At 40.5% G+C, this 21,516-nt stretch overlaps 1 long non-coding RNA gene across 1 annotated transcript; it reads right to left on the bottom strand.

The window, feature by feature from the left end:
• Positions 1–3,594: 3,594 nt before the first annotated feature.
• Positions 3,595–6,001, bottom strand: LOC110341514. The gene is made up of 3 exons (XR_002383479.2): positions 5,906–6,001; positions 5,515–5,603; positions 3,595–4,818 (listed from the first exon to the last, which is right to left on the bottom strand). It is a non-coding gene; the product is annotated as an uncharacterized LOC110341514 (long non-coding RNA).
• Between the last annotated feature and the right edge of the window lie 15,515 nt (positions 6,002–21,516).

Below are 21,516 nucleotides of genomic sequence, written 5' to 3'. Positions count from 1 at the left end.
ACTCAAGAACTGCTTTCCTTAGTATTCAAACTGGAGACCAAAGGGTTGCATTATGTTTGCAAGACAAACACATCAAGATCTAACCCTTCAAAGCTGCCAGATTTTTATAAAAGTTCACAAATCCAGCATATTCCTCCTCTTCCATTAAAGAAGTTAGGGGATGGAACTTGGGAGATGTCAGAAAATTTGTCTGTGTTCATGAGTGTAGATTTATGCTACATGGAGGTCGCATCTGTGAGGGGTGTGTTGTGGGCCCTGTCTAACATGGATACACATGGTTGTGACATATGCTATAAGTTTATCTCTTTCTTGGAAGTCTTTCTTCTATATTAAAACCAGATTTTATTATGTGTATATTTTGATTTATTTTATAAAATGCAGTACAATAGCAAATGATATTATTTGAAGCCTAGCATGCAGTAAGGAAATTACATGGAGAGGATCGCAAGGCTAGTGTGGTGGTTTGAACAGGTATGGCCCCCGTAGACTCTTGTGTTTGAATGCCTGGCCCACAGGGAATGGCACTATTAGGAGGTATAGCCTTGTTGGAATAGGTGTGGCCTTGTTGGAGGAAGTGTGGCACTGTGGGGGTGGACTTTGAGGTCTCAAGCTCAAGTTTTGCCAGTGTTTTCTCAGTCTCCTGCTTCCTGTGGCTTAACATGTAGAACTCCTCAGCTCCTTCTCCAGCACTACAACATCTGCTTGCATGCCACCCTATTTCTCAATATGACCATAATGGACTAAATCTCTGAAACTGTAAGCCAGCCCCAATTAAATATTTTCCTTTTAAGAGTTGCCATAGTCATGGTATCTCTTCACAGCAATAGAAACCCTGACCAAGACAGCTAATTTATTTGATGGAACTACCACAAAGAATAATAACTATTGGGCACAATTTAATCTGAGAGTTAATTGCTGCTTGCTTATTTATTTGAAAATGGTATGTAACATACTTGGAAACCAAATTCAAGTGCAGTTTCTATTTGCTTTTCAATCATGGAGTAGTTAGAACCAATTTAGGCCTTCAAAATTGAAAGCACTTTGGATTTGTTTGGGTTGAAATACTACTATGGACTAAACAGATTTCAAACTAATCTTGGAGGAGCCACGTTCTGAATTGCCTGCAGGAGAGCTATGTGTAAAAGCAGTTTTTTGAAGCTTTTCATCCCCAGTCTTTTATAATTAAAAGAATGATAAGAATCACATTCTAAGTGACAGGGTAAGGATTTGTTTTGAGTAAAGGTAGCTTATAGGTTTAATGCAGGTCTGGGCAAGAGCTCAGTAATAGAATACTTGCTTGGCAAACTCTAGGCTTGGGTTCAATTTCTAGCACTGCCAAAATTTGTTTTTAGCACAAAAATAAGAATTCATTCATTAAGTTTTCCCCCCACTGTAGGGTAGGATCTATAACTCAACTTTGTCAGACAAGAGTTTTTTCTGTCAGACCATGATATGCAATTCCGTTAGATGCTAAAAGTTTGTCAATGAGTTTGCATCCACAACAGAGCCTTCATACACAGTACAAGATGCCCTGTTTATGCACTGTTATTTGAGGAAGTGACTAGAAGCAGATCTGCTGGATTAATGAAATTCCAGTCATCATCTGCAAAACATTTCCTCAGACTTGGTTTCCTTCATGGCTCTTTTTTTGCCCTCACCTGGCGCCTTGTTTCACATTTGCCCATTACAAATCTCAGATTGCAGTGAGTCAGAGAAAGGCTTGTTCTCTTGTATGGAAAAATTGCTCTATAAAAGTGATGGACCTGGGAAAAGGACTCTGAACTCCAGCATGCTCATTAACGTAATATAAAGATGGACTTCAAAATGTTCCCCAAGGATGCGAAACGTAAGAGATCTGAGGGAGCTTCACTAACAACTGTCCCACTAGACTACAGAATGCTGTGGGTCATCTTCATTCACCTCTGTTCTAGCCTCTAGGTTCTTCACTGAGGTTGGACGGGGGCGTGGCCTCTGCAGTATTGGCAAGCCTTGGGGATGGAAAGGGAGACTGCTTAATTCTGGGATGTGGCTCTCCCACCACTTTGTGTTACTTTGTAAACGGTGTCTCACTTGTGATGGCTGGATTTTGGAGAGCAGACAGCACACTGCGATTTGACCTTGGCCCTGATACTTTCCCTTCAGTGGCTGCTGCTGCTGTTTCCTGGCTGGTATTTATCTGCTAAGAGCCTGTCCTCTAGACCTTGACTGAAGTAAAAATATTAAACTACACAAATTTAGGGATGTCCTATGATATTTATTGAAAGAGAAATAACTGACGTGAAAAGCCAAGAAAGCTGAGAACCGAAGGTCCCTACGCTGCTCTCCAGGTCGAAACCGAAACCCAAAGAGAGAGCGTCTCCTCCCCCTCACCTCTATTTACCCTGTACATTCTATGTACCTGTGAACACACCCACACGGGAGTGGTCAGTGCTTACGGATACTTAAAACCACAACCTACAATTCCCCCTTTAGTCTAAAGAAAAGATTTAGACTTAAAACAAAACTAAATTTTGTTTTAATGTCTCAAATGTTAAATGTCTCAAACATATATAAAGCATATATACATAAAAGATAATAAAAAATTATAATCTACCTATTTCCTATCCTAAGCATATCTACCCATCTAAACCTAAACTTATTTGAAAGCGATGCCCAAGTCTGAACACCTCCTTCCAATCCCAACCCTAAAATAATTGAAAACTATCATTAACAGGTGTAAACTATTCTGCAATATCAACAGTAGGGAAAGATAGTGTAGTATTCTCAAAATTACTTTCTGTTGAAATGGGATGACGATAAACTCATGGGATGTAGGAAAAAATGTTAGTGTAACACAAGTCTCATTTGCATTCAGTCTCTGTTGGTGGGATAAGCTTGATTGAAATTCTAATGTTGACTGAAGCTCTTGTCTGATACTCTGGTCAGATTGTAGAAGGTGTACCATATCAGTTCACTGGTCCGGAGTTGTGTTAAGCTATGTAGTTCCAAACCAGTTTCAGGATGGTACTTGTCAGGTGGAGTCAATGATGTGGGGCAGTTCAGATGCATTAAGTCGGATCAGGTGGAGTCGATGAAGTTGGGCCCCATTTTCTTTCCAAGGTGTTTAAAGATTGTTGTTAGGAAATTCCTTATTTTCTGGAAAACTCAAACATTAATGTTAACAGAGAAAATTTCAACTTTTATATGTATGCATACTGGGAAAGACAACAAACAATAAGGAAGATAGTGAACGTGAGGGAAAATTAGACTTTCAGTAAAGGAACCGAGTATAAACAGATGACAGTCCCTAGTTTTGTTTTCTTCTGTCTTATGTCAATGACTCTTTGATATAATACAGAAATTCTGAATTTTATTTTAACAACATGCTTGGACTTAGAGTAGGAGAGCCAATCCAACTCCAAAGACAGCTTCAGTTAAATGAATTGGGACTAAAAGAGTTTTAGGAAGTAAAGAGAAATAGATATTATAAGGATGAAATTAAGAGAATTAGACATTGATACAAACATTAGATTCTTCTTCGTTTGATGGTTCTTTGGGTAGCCATCCTCTCTTCTTCAGGTATCCATATGCTCAGTATTTTTTCACTGTTTGGAGATGGGTTTTCCTGTGAAGACAAAAACAAAATACTTCCCTTTCCCTTTATGAGGTCTCCTTACACATAGTAGAATATGACCTTGTGGATGAGCTGTCATCTTTCCTCCTCCTGAGGTTTCTCCTGCTCAGATTGAAGCTTGATCAATTTTGACAGAATCCAAAGTTTTTCTTCTATGGAAACAAAGGCAAAACTCCTTCCCCAAAGTAACACATATCCTGGTTTCCAAACTGAGGTCATAATCCTTGAAATACGTTGGTTGGTTTAGTTCAAAAGTTTTTGCTGTAGTCCAGTGTCTTTCTGCTGCTGTTTGTCCTTTCTCATTAGCATTAAGAAAGTTCAATGTTAGTAAAGCATTATGTAATCTATGTTTGGGGGTCCTTGTCCCCCATGGCTGTTTATGAAACATTTCTTTTAAGGTGCAGTTAGATGTCTCAACCACTGCTTGTCCTGTAGGATTGTTAGGTATACCAGTTACATGTTTTATGCTATAATATTTGAGAAACTGTTCTGATTTGCTGGAGACATATGCTGGAGCAATTGTCAGTTTTTATTTGTGCAGGTATACCCATAACAGCCATCACGTCTAACAGGAGGAATGTTAATCTGGGACTTCCATTGCTGTAATAAATCACGACCCCAGAGATTTATAGCAATATCTGTGACATATGGCCTCAGTTTTTCTTTTTGCCTTTCGGGCCCTATACACTCAACCCAACTTGTTCTTTGTTTTACTTGAGATAGGGTTTCAATCCCTAAAAACTGAACATTTGCTTCTTTTAAGGGCCAACTTGAGGGCCAAAATTTTTGAGTTATGATGGTCATATCAGAACCAGTGTCTAGAATTCAGAAAATACCTTATTCAATTGAACTGGTACTTTGGGTCTGTGATCCTGTATAGAAGTTTGCCAAAATATACGTTTTTAGTTTCCTCGAGTATTGACTGATTGATCCTCAATAACTAATTTGTCATCCACAGTGCTATTATTGTTTACTATAGGCAATGGATCTTCTAATTGTCCTGAGAGAAACTGTCTTCTACAGTGACTGGGAATGACCAGACCACTTTTGACATGAGGAACTTCAAGAGGCCCCTTGAGGAGTTTCGAGATTATAAAGGGTTTCCTTGTTTGTCTGTGGTCTACCTACCTTCATTGGTCCAGTGTCAGCCTTTGCCACATGGTCTGCGTAATCCAGAAGGCTGAGGTCTTCCATTTGAATTATTCCTAGGAGGAGCATTATTTCTAGGAATGTTTTGTCTACAGTTCCTACTCAGATGTCCTATTCTACCACAGTTAAAACATCTGGTGTTATGATGTCTTTTTAAACTTCTGGAGATTGCCTTTCCAACCCAAGTCTTATCTCCTCATGATTAAGGCATTTGTCATCCTGGTGACTCTTTAGACCTTTAGAAATTGCCTCTCCTACCCAGGTTCCTGTATCTTGATCATTATACTCAATATTAGCTGTATACAAGACCCATTCATCCAATGGTGCTGATCTGAATTTTAATGGCCACAGTACCTGTTTTCATTGTGGATTTGCATTCTCATAGGCTAAAGATTCTGTAAGGAGTCACCTAGTATTTTAATCAGTTACCTGTAAGTCTACTGCTCTGGATAATCTTTGTAAGAATTCAGGGAACCTTTCTCTAGGACCCTGTACCATTTTTGAATATGGTTCAATTTTTTTCTCTTGGTTCATGAACCTTCTTAAAAGCATTCAGAGCTGCTGTATGACATAAATATATTTGAGGTATGTTATAATCCTCTCCCATGATGTCATTCATGTAATAAGCAACGAGATCTCTAACATTGTAAGATTATATGCCATGGTATAGAGTAGGTAATCTTATCACAAACTTAACTACCAGAATGCAAAATTTTACTCCAATGATCTTCAGTTAAGAAAAGAATGTTTACCTGCAATGACTATACTTGGCCAGCAGATGGCACAGGTGTGCTGCCAAACACAGCTCCTCCCAAAACCTCCATATTTTTCCAAGTAATAGCTGAAAGATTCGAAATAGCTCATACAGAAAATCAGCAAACAGTTTCAGGGAGGGAAAAGCCTGTGCAGATTGGGAGACCCTTGGCCAGATAATAGTCGTAAAATTTTTCAGGTGGAACAAGGAATGCAAACCGCACTGCGAGCTGCCTGGTGAAATTCTCAAGGTTCTGCTCTAGTAGAGGAAGCACATTCAGGCCTGCAGGCTGGGGGTGGGTGGGTGTGGGGTGTGGATTCACCCCACTTGGTTGCAGGTTCGGGAGAGGGAGGGCACAGGGCTAGCAGAGCAAACAGGGCCTGGCTTACCGGTGATTTGTGCCCTGCAGGCGACAGAGAAAGTCCCCACAACGGCTCAGCGAGACTTCCTAGCACAGCAGGGAGGGGAGGGGTTAGAATGGCTCTGAAGCGGAGCTAGAGAAAAATGAAACGACTGCGCTGCAGCTTTTCAGGACACCGAGGCACCCAGGGGGCTTGCCTCACTGAGCCGAGTTTTGGGGGCTGGGTGAATCACTCTGACACCAGCTGAAGCAGAAATACTAAACTGCACATATTTAGGGATGTCTTATGATATTTATTGAAAGAGAAATCACTTATGTTAAAAGCCAATAAAGCAGAGAACCAAAGGTCCCTACGCTGCTCTCCAGTTCGAAACCGAAACCCAAAGAGATAGCGTCTCCTCTTCCTCGCCTCTATTTACCCAGTACATTCTACGTACCTGTGAACACATCCACATAGGAATGGTCAGCTCAGCGCTTACTGATATGTAAAATCACTCCCTACATTCAACTTTTTTTTGTTGTTGATTTTCCGGGACAGGGTTCTCTGTATAGCTTTATAGACCAGGCTGGCCTTGAAACTCACAGAGTTTGGCCTGCCTCTGCTCTGCCTCCTGAGTGCTGGGATTAAAAGCCTGTGCCACCACTGCCTGGCTAGTCCTCGACATTTTAAGTACAAATCTCTTGCGTGGTATTTTCCTCTCTAGTTTATCCTATGTCTAGTATAAAGATCAGCTTAATAAACACTTGATCTATAGTTTTGACTGACTAGCGGACAAACAAGTTACAAGAATAGTTACCAGGTCAAATCTTCCCCTGAACTCTTAGGGGAAGTGCCTCAGATGTTACAAGGCAATCAGAATGCCTATATATCCCGACTGTCAATTTTACTCATTGTCTCGTTTTAGTAATATGTTCCTCATTAACATGGGTGGCTTGCTATCTGGAGGCTTCTTTTATCAGAAAAAGCTATATTAAGTACTTCAGTCTCTTCTAAATCACAGGGCAGCCAAATCACTACAGAGACATATGAATATTCAATGGCCGTTCAGAGAGATGACAAAATGCAGAGGCACAGAGGGGTAGTGAGAAACAGACAACAGGGGAAAGAATCATCTGTAGGGATAGAGTCAAAGGTAAGCAGTGGGTGAAGATGCTTTTTCTCTGCTCACATTCTTTCCCTTTCCATCCACGGGGAAGATCTTTTCAGGGCAGGCACAAAGCCGTCTTGCCCTATTTTCAGCAAAGATACTTCCTGCCGGCTCAACACCAGGGTCATCAGAACAGAGACATGTCTGATGAAACAGGACTCTGCTGTTTGGATAGATTGTGTTAACTACAAACATATGCTACCTGGGAAGGGTTTCTTAGATGACAGCCCAAAGCATCTTTCCTTTGAACATTTTTACTTTGCATTCAAACTGCTTTTTTTTTCTGATCTGTTTTTTTCCTTTTAGTACCTTGAAATTCCCTTATTACCAAAGACCAGAGACAGCACTCTCATTCTGGAACTGTGTGTGTCCTTTCTATTGTTTCTGGTTATCAGTGATTTTACTCCAAACAGCACAGGAAACTATGTGCTCAGCTTCCTCCTCCTCCACTGATTCTGAAATCACTTGGTTTGCCACAGGGACAGACAGAGAAGAAATGCTGGCAACATTTTCCATTTCTTCCATGATTTACCTCTGTTTCTAAAGTGTAACTTCTGAATTTTGTTTCTTCCTGGCAGTTATTTTGGTCCATGGGGGGAATGGCCAGGAGCTAGGAAGCTAACAAAATGCATATTGTAGAGTGTATGTCATAAGGACTCTAATTGGAGTTTTTTTCAGAGTTTTACATTGTTAAGGTGGTGGTGATGGTGAGAGAAAGGTGGCAGGCAGATGCCTTTAGAATTGCTTTGGCTCGTATGATTTTAACGAAAATATTATAATACAAGTCCCTGTGTAGATATAAAAGAACTGTGTGTGTGTGTGTGTGTGTGTGTTTGTGTGTACTCATGAAACATACATATTGTGTGTGTGTAGGTTAGAGGACAATGTCGGTGTTGGTCCTTGGATACCTTCCACTTTCTGTTTGACATAGTGTCTCTCCTGGCCTGGAACTTCCCGGTGTAGACCAGGCTAGCTGGACTGAGAACTTCTGGGCTCTGTCTCTCTCTTCCTTCCATCTCACTGAGGTTACACGCTGTCGTGCCTAGCTTTTTATATGGATTCTAGAGAGCCAAACTCATGTAGCCATGCTTATGAGGCAAGTGCTTTGAGCTATCTTTCAACCCCCTGACAACTATGTAAAACTGCATCTAAACTGGACATGTGAAGATTTGTTTTCTTTTTAGCATCCCTTAAATAATCTAGCGTAACAACTGTATAGTATTTATAGTTTATAAGATACTGTGAGAAATCTAGAGATGTCTAGGAGTCTAAGGGCACATGATGGCTAATCTCCACATTCAACTCCAGTGGATTTAGAATCACACAGAATACACATATTTGGGATATCTGGGAGGGTTTCTTCAGAAGAGTTTTAATCAAGCAGAGAAGACCCACGCTGAATGTAAGTGGCGCCATGCCAGAGGCTGGGGTCCCAGACAAAGGAAAAAGAGGAAATGTGAAAAGCAAACTGAATTTTGATTTTTCTTTCTCTTTTCCTGTTGGTACCATGAGCCAAATTGGTCCTGTGGCCGTGCCTTCTTTGCCATATTGACAGCATCCCTTGGAACTAGGAGGCAAAACAAATTCCTCCTCCTGTAAGTTGCTTTCTTGTCAATATTTGGTTACATCAATGAGGAAAGTTAATGAATACAGAAAACTGGTGCTTCTAGTAGAATAGTTTCTGTAACCACTTGAATGTGGCCATTGGAATTGCTTAGCAGGAGAGATTTGTAAGAGTTTGTTTCCAAGCCTGGAGACACTCTAGACTGATAAGAAAAGCTTGAAGGATACTTGCTCAACTGTATTCATAGAAGCTTTCTTTCTTTTAAAAATTTTTTTATTCATCATTTAAAAAATTCATTTTACATACCAATCACAGTTTCCCCCTCCCTCCTCTTCTACCATTCTCTCACCCTACCTCCATTCTAACCTCCCAATCCACTCCTCCTCCATCTCCATTCAGATGGGGTAAGACCTCCCATGGGAATCAACAAAGCATGCCAAGTTGAGGCAGGACCAAGCTCCTCATCCCTGCATCAAAGCTAAACAAGACATCCCACCATTGGGATAGGTTCCAAAGAGCCAGTGCATGCACCACAGACGCGTCCTTGTCCCACTGCTAGGGGCCCCACAAAAGACCAAGCTACACAACTATTACCCAGATGCAGAGGGCCTAGTTCGGTCCCATGCTGGTTCCCTAGTTGTTTGTCCAGAGTCCGTGAGCTCCCATAAGCTCAGATCAGCTGTCATTGTGGATTTCTGTGTCATGATCTTGAACCCCCCCCCCCCCACAACTTGCTCAGACAATCCCTCCACCCTCTCTTCAACTGGGCTCTTGTAGCTTGACCCATGGCTGTGGATCTCTGCATCTACTTCCATCAGGTACTGGATAAAGGTTTTATGATGGCAGTTAGGGTAGGAAACTTTATTTGTAATAGCCAGAAACTGGAAATAACCTAGGTGTCCCTCAGCTGAGGAATGAACAAAGAAAATATGGTACATTTACATATTGGAGTATTACTTAGCTGTAAAAAAGAATGACATTATGAAATTTGTAGGCAAGTGAATGGAACTAGAAAAAAATAATCTAGAGTGAGGTAACCCAGACCCAGAAGGACAAACATGTTATGTAGTCACTTATAAGTGAATACTAGCTGTTTAATAAAGGATAATCATACTGCAATTCACAGACCCAGAGAGGCTAAGTAACAAGGAGGGCTCAAGGGGGAATGCATGGATCTCTCTGGAAAGGGGAAATAGAATAGATTTTGTAGGTGCACTGGGGGCAGGTGGGGATGGGAACAGGAGTGATCAGGTCAGGGGGATGGAGGGAGAGTATACTGGGAAAGACTACTGGAATGGGGGGGGCTTCTGGAGCAATGTGGAAACCTATTACAATGGACACTTCCTGGAATCTATGAGGATTACACTAGAGAAGACACCTAGTAATGAGAGATACAGAACCTGAACAGCCTATCTTCTGTAACCAGACAAGGCTTCCAGTAGTGGGACTGAGATACCAACATGGCCACAAAATCTTTGACATACAATTTGTTCTGCTTTCAAGATATTCTGGGATAAAGGTGGCACAGAACTTTTGGGAGTGGCCAACCAATGACAGGTCCAGCTTGAGACCCATGCCTGACACTGTTGATGACCAGGAACCAGAGGTTGGACAGCACAGAGACCCAGGATAGAACCAAACAAGACTGGTAAAAATCCAATGTAATGATTCTTAATGATGTTCTGCTATAATCATAGATTGCTATGTAGTGTAATTGTCATCAGAGAGGCTTTATCTAGCAACTAATGGGAGCAGATGCAGACTCCCACAGCCCAAAGTTAGGCAGAGCTTGGGGAATCCCTGGTAAGAGGTGGAGGAAGGAATGTAGGAGCCAGAACACAGTATACAGAATCAACTAACCAGGGCTCAAAGGGGCTCACAGAGATTGAAGTGATAATCAGGAGTATGTGCTAGGTTCTCTGCACATATTTTATGGTTGTGTAGCTTGACATTCTGTGAGACTCCAACAGTGGGAGTGAGGGATGTCTCTGAGATGTTTTCCTGCTCTTGGTTCCCTTTTCCTCCTACTGGATTGCCTCATCCAGCCTTGATATGAAAGTACGTGCCTACTCTTATTGTAATTTGTTATGCCGTGTTTGGTTGGTATCCCTGGGAGGCCTGATTGTTTCTGAAGGGAAATGAAGGAAGAGTGAATCTGGGGGAGAAAGGAAATGTAGGAGTGCTGGGAGGAGAGGAGGGAGTGGAAACTGTAGTTAGGATGTATTATATGAGAAAAGAATAAATAAATTTAGAAAAGAGAAGAGCTTCATGGGGTGAATATGGAAGAACAGCATGCCAATAAGTTGTTATAGAATGTGTTGATCCAAGAGCAGAATGAGAACTCTGTTGGAATTGGACCAGAGGTCCTTCATGTTGCATTTTGTCAAGAAATCTGGGTGCATTATGTGCATGTCTTGAAAATTTGAGTGAGCATGGATTAAGAAGACACAGTTTAGTTTAGTGGAGGAGATTCAAGACAGGAGAGCATTCAGACTGTGGTATGGTCACTGTCCACTGCTCTTTTTCCTGGTTTATAGTGAAAGAAACAGCAACAAATAAAAAATGTGCAGTTTTGGAAAGAAAAGAGCATTAGGTGGTTTAAAAGCTGGGATAAAAAGACTACAGAGAAAGCATCTGTAGTTGTTAATAATGTTATTACAATTAGCAGTTGTACTTGTATTGGGGACCATTGGATGAAAGGTTCCTTAAGAGCAACACTACTCTTGAAGAGTATAAAATACAAATTAGTCTGAAAAGACAATGAAGGAATGTATTGAAGTTGTTCCCTACTCAAGACCAATCATCTAGGACAGTGTTTTCTCAGATTCCCAGTCTCTCAGATGCACAGAGGCATAGATGTAGAGGGGCAAGGCTATATTTAAAGTTGGTGGCAGAATTCAGTAGTGCTATCCTTATACTTCTAGTTTTGCAATCATATAAAATGTAAGAATTTTAGTCATGGAGACTTGCACCAAGGTTCCAGAAAGCCACTAAGGCCATGGCCTGTATGGCATGGCAAGATACTCTACAAGGAGGCCCTGAGAGGCTGTTCTATGAAGCTGTGGAGATGAAGCACATATTTCAGTGGAGACTCTAGGATGCTGGAGATGCCAGGATCCCACAATATATTGCAACATGGGATCAGATTTATATTACACTGATTTGAATTACAAGGTTATTTGAACCTAGATGTTTCCACCAAATGCCCGACATGTCTGACACTGAGCTGTGGGGCTTGGTGTTTGCCCTGCTGGGGTTCCATTTTGCTTTGTTCTGATATTTTCTTGCTCTTCTCCCATTCCTGTCTTTGTGAATGGGAATGTTAACTCTGTATGATTGTATGTTGGAAATATGTAACTGAGTTTTCATTTTATAGGTGCTTAGTTAGGGTTTCTATTACCGTGAATAGATGTTATGACCACAACGATTCTTCTAAGGAAACAGTTAATCGGGAGCTGGCTTACAGTTCAGAGATTTATCATCGTCATGGTGGGAACCACAGGGGCATGCAGGCAGACATGGTGCTGGAAAGGTAGATAGGCATTTTATATCTGGATTGTCAGACAGCAGGAAGAGAGAATGGGACAACTGGACCTGGCTTGAGCTTCTGAAACCTCAAAGCCTACCCTCAGTGCCACACTTCCTCCAACAAGGCCACCTCTGTGCCACATCTATCCTATCAAAGCCACATCTCCTAATAGTGGCACTCCCTACATACCTTCGGGGGTCATCTTTATTCAAACCACCCAAGGGGACCTACAGCTAATGGATTTTTGCGAGTCTCAGAGCTTGTGATTATTAAAACTGTTAACATCATGGGACTTTTAATAAATGCATTTTGTATCATGAGATGGCCATGCATTTATGAGTGCCAAGGGTGGAACATTACAACTTAAAGTGACATATTTTGGGTATAAATTTGACAAAACATGGACTTGCGATGGTTAATCTTCATTGACAGTCTGGCTTGATTTGGAATTACTTAGGAGATATGGCTCTGGGTAAGTGTGTAGGGATGTTTCCAGAGAGGTTTAAGAGGGGAAGAAACACTCTGAATGCGGGCACTACCATACCAGGGTCTGATGTCTTGGACTAAATGAAAAGGTGAATCTAGAAAGTCTGGTGAGCATCAACATTCATCTTTCTCCTCTTCTTGACTGCGGATGCCATAAGATCAGCCTCTTCATGCTCCCACAATCTTGCTTTCCTACCACAATGGACTGTGTCCCTTCTTAATCTGTGAACCAACATTCTTTGCCCCTTATGTTGCTTCTACAGGTATTTTGTCACAGTAGTGAGATAAACAACTAATAAAGATAGGAAGTGTAAGGGTTATACACAAATGCTAAGCTATTACATTTTTAAATTTTATGTGTATGATTGTTTTGTTTGTGTGTATGTTTGTATACTATGTTTATGCCTGGTATTTTGTGGAGGCCAGAAGAGCACTTTGAATCCCTTGGAACTGGAGTTACAGTCAGTTGTGAACCATCATGTGGGTGCTAGGGCTTGAACATGGGTCTTCTGGAAGAGTAGCCATTGCTATCTTTCTCTCTTTTAAATTAAATTTATTTTCAAACAATATATTTTGGTCCTATTTCCCTCTCCCCCAGCTTCTCTCAGGTTGTTCTCAACTCTCTACCCACACAACTTTATGACACCTCTTCCTCTTTCTTTCAAAAAACAAACAAAACAAAACAAAGCTACAAAACGTAAAAAGGAAAATAAAAACAAACAATAAGATAAAAATCCCAAACAAGTAAAAATGGAAGAAAAGCACCCTATGCCACAAACAAACGAATATGGAATTTGTTTTGTATTGGCTAGCTACTCCTGGGAATATGTGCTGCCCTAGAGTGTGGTGACATACACAGCGACACTCCACTGGAGGAAACTGATTTTTCTATTGCCACTGGGTATCAATTGCAAGTACCTTCTTGACTGTGATGAGATGCCACGTCGTCTTCCTTTCAGGCAGCCAGTGCTCTTAACTGCTGTGCCATCTCTCTCTAAGGTAAAAACCTTGGGCAACCAAGGATTTTGATATCCAGTGTCCTATCCTGTTGTATACTACAATGCATCACTAGAAAGAATACCAAGGCTATGAGTACAATGTAGATGCTACACAAATAGTTGTTATGCCATAGTATTCAGGGATTAACAACATGAAAAATGTCTCCAATGTTCATGTAATGAAAACATTTGAACTCACAATTTTTGAGTCTATAGATAGGGAACTGATAAATACAGACTATAATTATTCAACACAATCTGGGAAAAGGCATTGTGTAGCTCATAGAAAAGAGTGCACAGAAACCAGGTTTGTTTCCTTAGACGAATCTTGGCTCACTTTTGCTGTGGCCTCAGTGCCAGAAGAGTTAACAATGAAAGCCGCTCTCAGCCTGTCATCATCTCCTTTTCTTGGTGTGGGGTGATGGAGGTGACACCTTGCTAGAGAGAATTCATGTCCAGAAACATTTGAGAGATGAGTGGCTCATTGCCCGGGAGCCCTATTTACCAGACCAGCGAAGACAGCCTTGATTCTCATTTGGTTAATCAGCAATTCCTCTCTGCAGCAGAGGTAATTATAGCAAACAGTATTTAGGCAAGAAATAAAAAAAGGCTTGAGGTAAGGCTGTTAAGACTCTGGCAATATCATTTAAGATTTAATACTGACTTTTGGTGCTTTATTATAGAGAGGTACCATGCCAACCAGCTGACACCAGCATGGAGGCTCTGTCCTCATTAGCTTTACGGCTGACAGGGCCATGACTTTAATTTTTGCCCTTCACCTCCCCGCGAAAGTCCCAATACTCATGGTTACACAGAGCCGAGAAAAGCAATAACTTTTCAGAAGGCTTAAGTGATTGGAATCTTGGACTCATAGTTTTTCTTTTGAAGCTAGATATAGAATAAAAATAGGAGCGCTTTGAAGGGGTTGTAACTGAGGCAGGGATGATAAATTTGAGTATGATCTTAGGAAAGTGATTAGAAACTCAGATAAAAATAAGTCATGATGTAAAGGATAACTGGATCCTAAAATCTCTTAGGATTTTTAATTAAAACCTAATTATGAAACTAATTTGGTTTTTGTACACTGGAAGTGTATTCATATTTATGAAAAGTTGGTTTAAGCTATGTAAGACTTTTACTCGTAAATATTAAGATATTTCTGAAATGTTGCCTAAGTTTTATTCTTTTTTTTTCAGGTCCTCTGTTTTATTGTAGGAGAGGATTTATTGTTATGCCATCTGTAAGATGCCAGTCAATAATTTGCAAACACATTTGGCAATTTTTGTCCCCCAAATAAAAAACACAACTTACTACGGAAATCACATCCACGATAATAGGAGATCCACAGCAAAAACTATTGAGTACGCCAATCAAGGATGTGTTGGGAACAGGACAGAGAAGGGAATACATGTGACCACTTGCTGCAGAGCAGAGTATTCCAGAAGATGAACGACGGAAAAGCAAACACTATTCAGCAGCGCATGGTCCAATGACCCAAGGGCTGAAAAACAGTACAACACTGCTCAGTGATGAACACTTGTCTTTTAAGAGCCATGCTTTGTTGATTACAGATTAAATGGTATCGCCGAGATTAAATGGCATCACATTCTACAAACTTGAGTTCATGGCCTGGGCAAAAGTCACAGCTATTTCCTTTGAACCGTCATCTAACCAATAAGTTTCTGATGCCGACAGTGTTCCGGAGGAAGTGAAGCATTGTGGATAGGAGGCAGGGCTGCAGATTCGAAGCTTGGCTTCTAGATTCCAATGTGTGGTATGCCTGGTTAGATATGTCTAACTGGATGTAGAGAAACTTCTTGGGATTCAATGACCTTGCTGGTGGAGTGATACGTGTCCTGCCAGCCACCGAAGTTCTGTGAGTAGTGTGTGATCTGCTACATTCATATGCGTGTTGTCAAGGCAAATATCTAGGCCAGCTAGCACGGAACTTTGCCTCTGCTTCTAGTTTAATGCCCAGTTTGCTCCTTTGTATTAAAACCCGCAATGTTAAGCCTGGCCGTGGTGGTGCACACTTTTAATCCGAGCACTCGGGAGGCAGAGGCAGGAGGACCTCTGAGTTCAAGGCTAGCCTGATCTACAGATCAAGTTCCAGTACAGCCAGGGTTACACAGAGGAAACCCTGTCTTGAAAACCCAAACCAAACAAAGTCCTAAAAACAAAACAAAACAAAACGCAAACAAACAAAAAGCCTCTAACGTTGATAATATTGGTGAAAAATAGCGGGAATATTTAACTGGTAAGTTTCAATGCTGACAGAGATGAAATGAAAGCGTATCACACTGTTAAAAGAAGTCAAAGGGACTCAGTAGACTTTTGAGACTAAACAGATGAAAATCAAGCTTACTTCATGTCATCAAGAGTCAGCATTCTCCAGAAAGCAGGTATCGTTTTTTCGAGTCTGGACTGTGAAGAGATGTGCTGGTGATCTCCTGAAATCTCTGGGAGACTAGAGTTCTTTGACAGCCCCACGTAGCATGTTTTTTCAATGTGACCAGTAGGTGGCACTAACAACACACATTAAACTGCTTTTGACTTTGGCAATGAATTTCTCCTTTGCTCAGGGGCCCAAAAGGAGAACCTACTTTCACACTAATCCCTCAAGGAAACATTCTGATATGTAGCATAGCTTGTTTTTAAAAGAAAAATGGTCGGGTTTGTGCATTATAATCTTAAAAATATAAATTAAAAGCATTTATAATTAGTGATAAGCAAAGGGATCAAGACCGGACTGGTGAAACCCACAGAAACAGCTCATGGACCTCAGACTGATGGCTGAGAGGCCAGCATGGGACTAATCCAGACCCCATGAACGTGGATGTCAGTGAGGAGGCCTCCAAAATCTATGGGGCCTTGGCTACTAGATCAGTATTCATCCCTAGCATACAAAAGGACTTAGGGAGCCCATTCCACATGGAGGGATGCTCTCTCAGCCTGGACATATGGGGGAGGGCCTAGTCCTGCCCGGGATGATATGACAGACTTTGGAGATTCCCCCATGGAGGGATTCACCCTCCCTGGTGAGCAGAAGCAGGATGGGTGAGGGGTTGGGGGGGATTGGTGGGGGGCAGGGAAGAAGGGGAGGGAGAGAGAGCTGGAATCGACATGTGAAGCAATCTTGTTTCTAATTTAAATAAAAACATTATAGTTGATAAATAACAAAATTATACATATTAAGGGTTTCCTTTTATTTACTTATTTATTTTTGTATAAATTTTTATTTAAATTAGAAGCATTCTTATTTTACACATCAATCCCAGTTCCGTCTCCTCCTCTCCTCTCCCCCTGCTGTTGGCAACTATCATTTTGTCTTATGGCTGGGTTGAAATATTTTTCTTGATAGTAGGTCTACTTGATTTAGTTGGTGCTTAATAGTCATAGAAAAACCTATTGATTTATGTACAACTTTTACATACAGGAGTTGCTCTTTTTTGAGCTTCTCCTCATATAAACAAGATGTTTACAGCCTATTTTTAAATTGCTTTTCTTTCTATGGTTGACATTTGACATATAGTAGGTACATTAGAGTTCTCCAGAGAAATAGAACCAATGCAGAAGATTCTATTTCAACCTGTCTACTATCTATCTATCTATCTATCTATCTCTATCCATCCATATACCATGTCTATTTATCTTCAATCTATTCTGTCTTCTATCTTTTTCTTTATGTCTATCTACCTTTCATCTTTCATTTATTTACCTATCATTCATCATCGATTTGTCCCCTATATATCTATGTATTTGTGTAACTATCATCCATCTATCTTCTATAATCTGTATGCATATTAATTATTTCTTGCAGGCTTCAAATCCTGGCAAGTCAGTGGTGGTTTGAGGAGCTAAAGACAAGATAGATCACAATGTAAATTCTAGTCTGCATAGTACAAAGGCTTGAGAACCAGGATCATGAAGGCAGGAGAAAAGTGTTGTCTAAGCAAAGGCAATCAAGGAGAAAAAGAGAAAATCTAACTTTTGTCCTCTTTTCTATTCAAACTCCCAATGGATTGGATAATGGCCACTTATACTGTCTGAGGCCATCTGCTTTACTCTGTCCACTGATCCAAATTTTAATCTCTTCCAGGAACACTGCACAGATAAAACCAGAAATAGTGTTTTATCAGATATTTAGGCATTTCCATTAACCAACTAAGTTGACATATAAAATATCTGAAACACAATAAATATGTACTGGCATTCTTTATTATTGGAAGACCATCTTCTACTCTGTAAATTGTCCCTAATATCTGTTCATAAGCGAAATAAACATTTCTGTAATATCATTTAGTATGGAAGAACTTCTTCTCTCTCTCCTACTGAACTAGATTTTCATATTTATTTCTTTTCCTTTTTAAAAAGGTTTATTAACATACATTAATTGTTCATAATAGTGCATTTCATTATGATATCCTCATATGTGTACATAAGTATTTTTATTGTATTCACACACATGTTACCTTCTCATGCATCCCTCCCACTCTTGCTAATTTCCTTTATTTTTCCAACTAGACCCCCCCTCTGCTGTCACCATGTGTGACAATGAATGTCCCAATAAACATAGTCCCTTCCTCCATGAAGTTAACTTCTTATAAATTCTCAGGTAGGACCCCACAATTCCTTCCTCCTACGGTAAATGGTTTCTGACTGGTTCAGTCTAGTAACGATCTCATGCAGACAATCACTGTTGCTCTGAGTTGAAACATGCAACAGCCATATCATGTCAAGTGGGACACAGCTCCTTCTCCTTCCTCTGGCTTTTACATTTTTTCCTCTTTCTTTGTGATATTCCCCGAGTCTTGTAGGGGGTGATATGTGATATGGATTTTTTTATGACTAGACATTCCAAAATCATTTATACCTATTACTTTGAGTTAGTTAGGAATCTCTGCAGTCACCACTGCCATTTAAGAAATGTTCTTGTGCTAACATTTTCACATGTTTTCAGTGTGTGTATGTGAGTGTGTCTATATATGCACTTATACATGTATCTATGTATAATACATTCATAGGAGCATGCTTTTCTCCTTTATATGAGAGTAAAGATGTTTGTCTTATATAATAAGAGTATCTTCATCAAATTTAGGAAATTCAGTATTGACTAATTCTATTACCTATTTGAAAGACTATTTTCAAAATCCACTGACTCTTCCAATAAATGTTCCCTATTGCTCTTTTTCCCAGTCTCAGATCCAATCACAAGGTTCACACATTTTGTCCAGTTATCACATCTCTTTCATCTTTTTATTGAAAAAAGACTCTTTTTTCATGTAATGTATCCAGAATATAGCTTCCTCTCCTTTTGCTCCTCCCAGTTCCTCCCTACCTCCCTACACCTCGTGATCTGATACTTTTCTGTCTCTCATTAGAAAAGAACAGGCTTCTAAGACATAACAAACAAACATGACAAAATAATAAGATGAAGCACAAACTTTATTTCAAAGTTGGATATGGCAACTTGACAGGAGAGAGTCCTAAGAGCAGGCACAAGAGTCAGATACCCACTTGTTCTCACAGTTAGGGTTCCATAAAAATACTAACCTGATAGCTGTAATACATAGAGGGCCTGGTATAGACCCTTGTAGGCCCTGTGCTTCCTGTTCTGTGAGTGTATATGTACCTTGCTTAGTTGACTCAAAGAACCTTGTCCTCCTGGTGTCCTCTGTTCCCTCTGGCTTTTTACAATCTTTCTGCCTCCTCTTTCCTGGGATTCTCTGAGCTCTGAGAGAAGGGATTTAATGGAGAACTCCAATTTAGACCCTCTCCACATATGTCTGGCTGTGGGTTTCTGCATCTGTTCCCATATCTTATGATGATGGAATGAAGCACTGATCTATGAGTATAGCAGAAGTTGACTAGGAATCATTTCATTGGTTTTTCTGTTTTTTAGACCAGTAATACTTTGTTTTATTCTGGATATCTGGATTACCTAGTCTCTGGTTCTTGATGACCCAAGCAGTGTAGGTTATGGGTTCCTTATTATGGAGTGGGTCTTAGGCCTTATTTGAGACATTGGTTGGCTACTCCCACACACCAGCTCTGTTTCCCCATTGCCCTAGCACATTTTTCTGGCAGGATAGATTGTAGGTCAAAGGTTTTGTGGATGTGTTGGTGTTCATGTAGCTTGCAGAGTATCTTCCTTTGTCAAAGAGACTAGTACACAGAGATGAGAGTTCCATGTAGGCACCAGCTCAAGTTCTCCATTTCCAGTGAGTTGTGGGGTGTTTTCATTGGCAATGAGGTCCTATTGTCAGTTTGTGGAGAACATCCTTTTGTCTCAGAAACAGACTGGATTGTTTAGAGATTTCCATGGGACCCCTTTGGCCAACAACTCAATTGAATGCACTACTGGAATCTTCACCAGGCTGCAAGAGATGGCCGGTTGAGACTCATTGTCCCCCTATTACTAGGAGTCCTCATTGGATCACCTTCATAGATTCCAGGAAGTTTACAATGTACTAGATTTCCACATCACTCCCAAATGCACCCCCCTAATTCTAGTCATCTCTTCCATACTCATTCCCTCCACCCCATCTCTCCCCCACCCCCATATATCTTTAGTCAGCCCATAAAATCTATTATATTTTTGCCTCCCAGGGAGATCCCTTCATTCCTCTTAAACCCCTCTTCTTAACTTGAACTCTTTGGGTCTATGGACTGTAGCTTAGTTATCATTTACTAAGGAAGATAAGACCTACAGGGCTAAGAGATGAGCCAACCTGGAGTCTGCCTGAGGGCTTAGCAACAGGCACTGTCAGAGATCCTCATCATGCCTAGCCAATGAGGGGGAGACCATGAAATTCACTGGATCTAGAAGAAGCCTGATTGCTGGGAGGAGGGTATATAAGGCTCTCTCCATTGCTGAATAAACAAGTCTACTGTTTAACTTTTACCTGACTCCTGGTGTCTGTGCTGTTGACACCTTACCTCATCACTCTTTCCCTTGAGGGAGCCGTTAGGACCCAGGAACAATACTCTATTGTGTAAATGTACTCTATATTGCTTATTAATCTTACTGTTGAGGGACATCTATGTTATTTTTGGTTTCTGGCTATTATGAATAAAGTCAACATGAACATGGTTAAGCAAAGTGTCCTTATGATAGGATGGAGTATCCTTTGGGTGTATGCCAAAGACTGGTATATCTAGGTCATGAGGCAGATTGATTCTCAGTTTTCTGAGGAGCTGCCATATTGAATTCCATAATGGCTGTACAAGTTTGCCCTCTCATTAGCTGTGGAAAACTATTCCCCTTGCTCCATATCCTCACCAGCATAAACTATCACTTGTGATATTTATCTTAGCCATTCTGACAGGTATAAGATGGAATTACAAAGTAGTTTTGAATTACATTTTCCTGGTGGCTAAGATGCTGAACATTTAAATTTTTCCAAGCCATTTGAAATTTCTCTATTTAGAATTCTCTGTTTAGATATGTTCTTCATTTTTAAACAGGATTATTTGTTTTTTTGATATCAAGTTTCTTGAGTTCTTTATATATTTTGGATATTAGTCCTCTATTGGGAAGTACAGTCGGTAAAAATCTTTTCCCACTCTGTAGGCTGCTACTTTGTCCAACTGACAGTGCCCTTTGCCTTACAGAAGCTTTTCAGTTTCATGAGGTTCCATTTATGAATTGTTGATCACAGTGCCTGTGCTATCAGTTTTCTGTTCAGGAAGTTGTCTCCTGTGTCAACTCCATCAAGGATATTGCCACTTTCTCTTTTATCAGTTTCAGTATATCTGGTTTTATGTTGAGGTCTTTGACCCACTTGGACTTGAGTTTTGTGTGTGGGGGTTATAGATATGGACCTATCACATTCTTCTACAAGCAGCTATCTAGTTTGGCCAGCACCATTTGTTGAAGATGCTATCTTTTTTTCTAGTGTGTATTTTGGGTTT

The sequence above is a fragment of the Mesocricetus auratus genome, unplaced genomic scaffold, assembly GCF_017639785.1.
Source record: "Mesocricetus auratus isolate SY011 unplaced genomic scaffold, BCM_Maur_2.0 Super-Scaffold_15014, whole genome shotgun sequence".
NCBI lineage: Eukaryota > Metazoa > Chordata > Mammalia > Rodentia > Cricetidae > Mesocricetus > Mesocricetus auratus.
The sequence above is the reverse complement of the archived record's forward strand: the minus strand, read 5'-3'. Positions and strand labels throughout refer to the sequence as shown.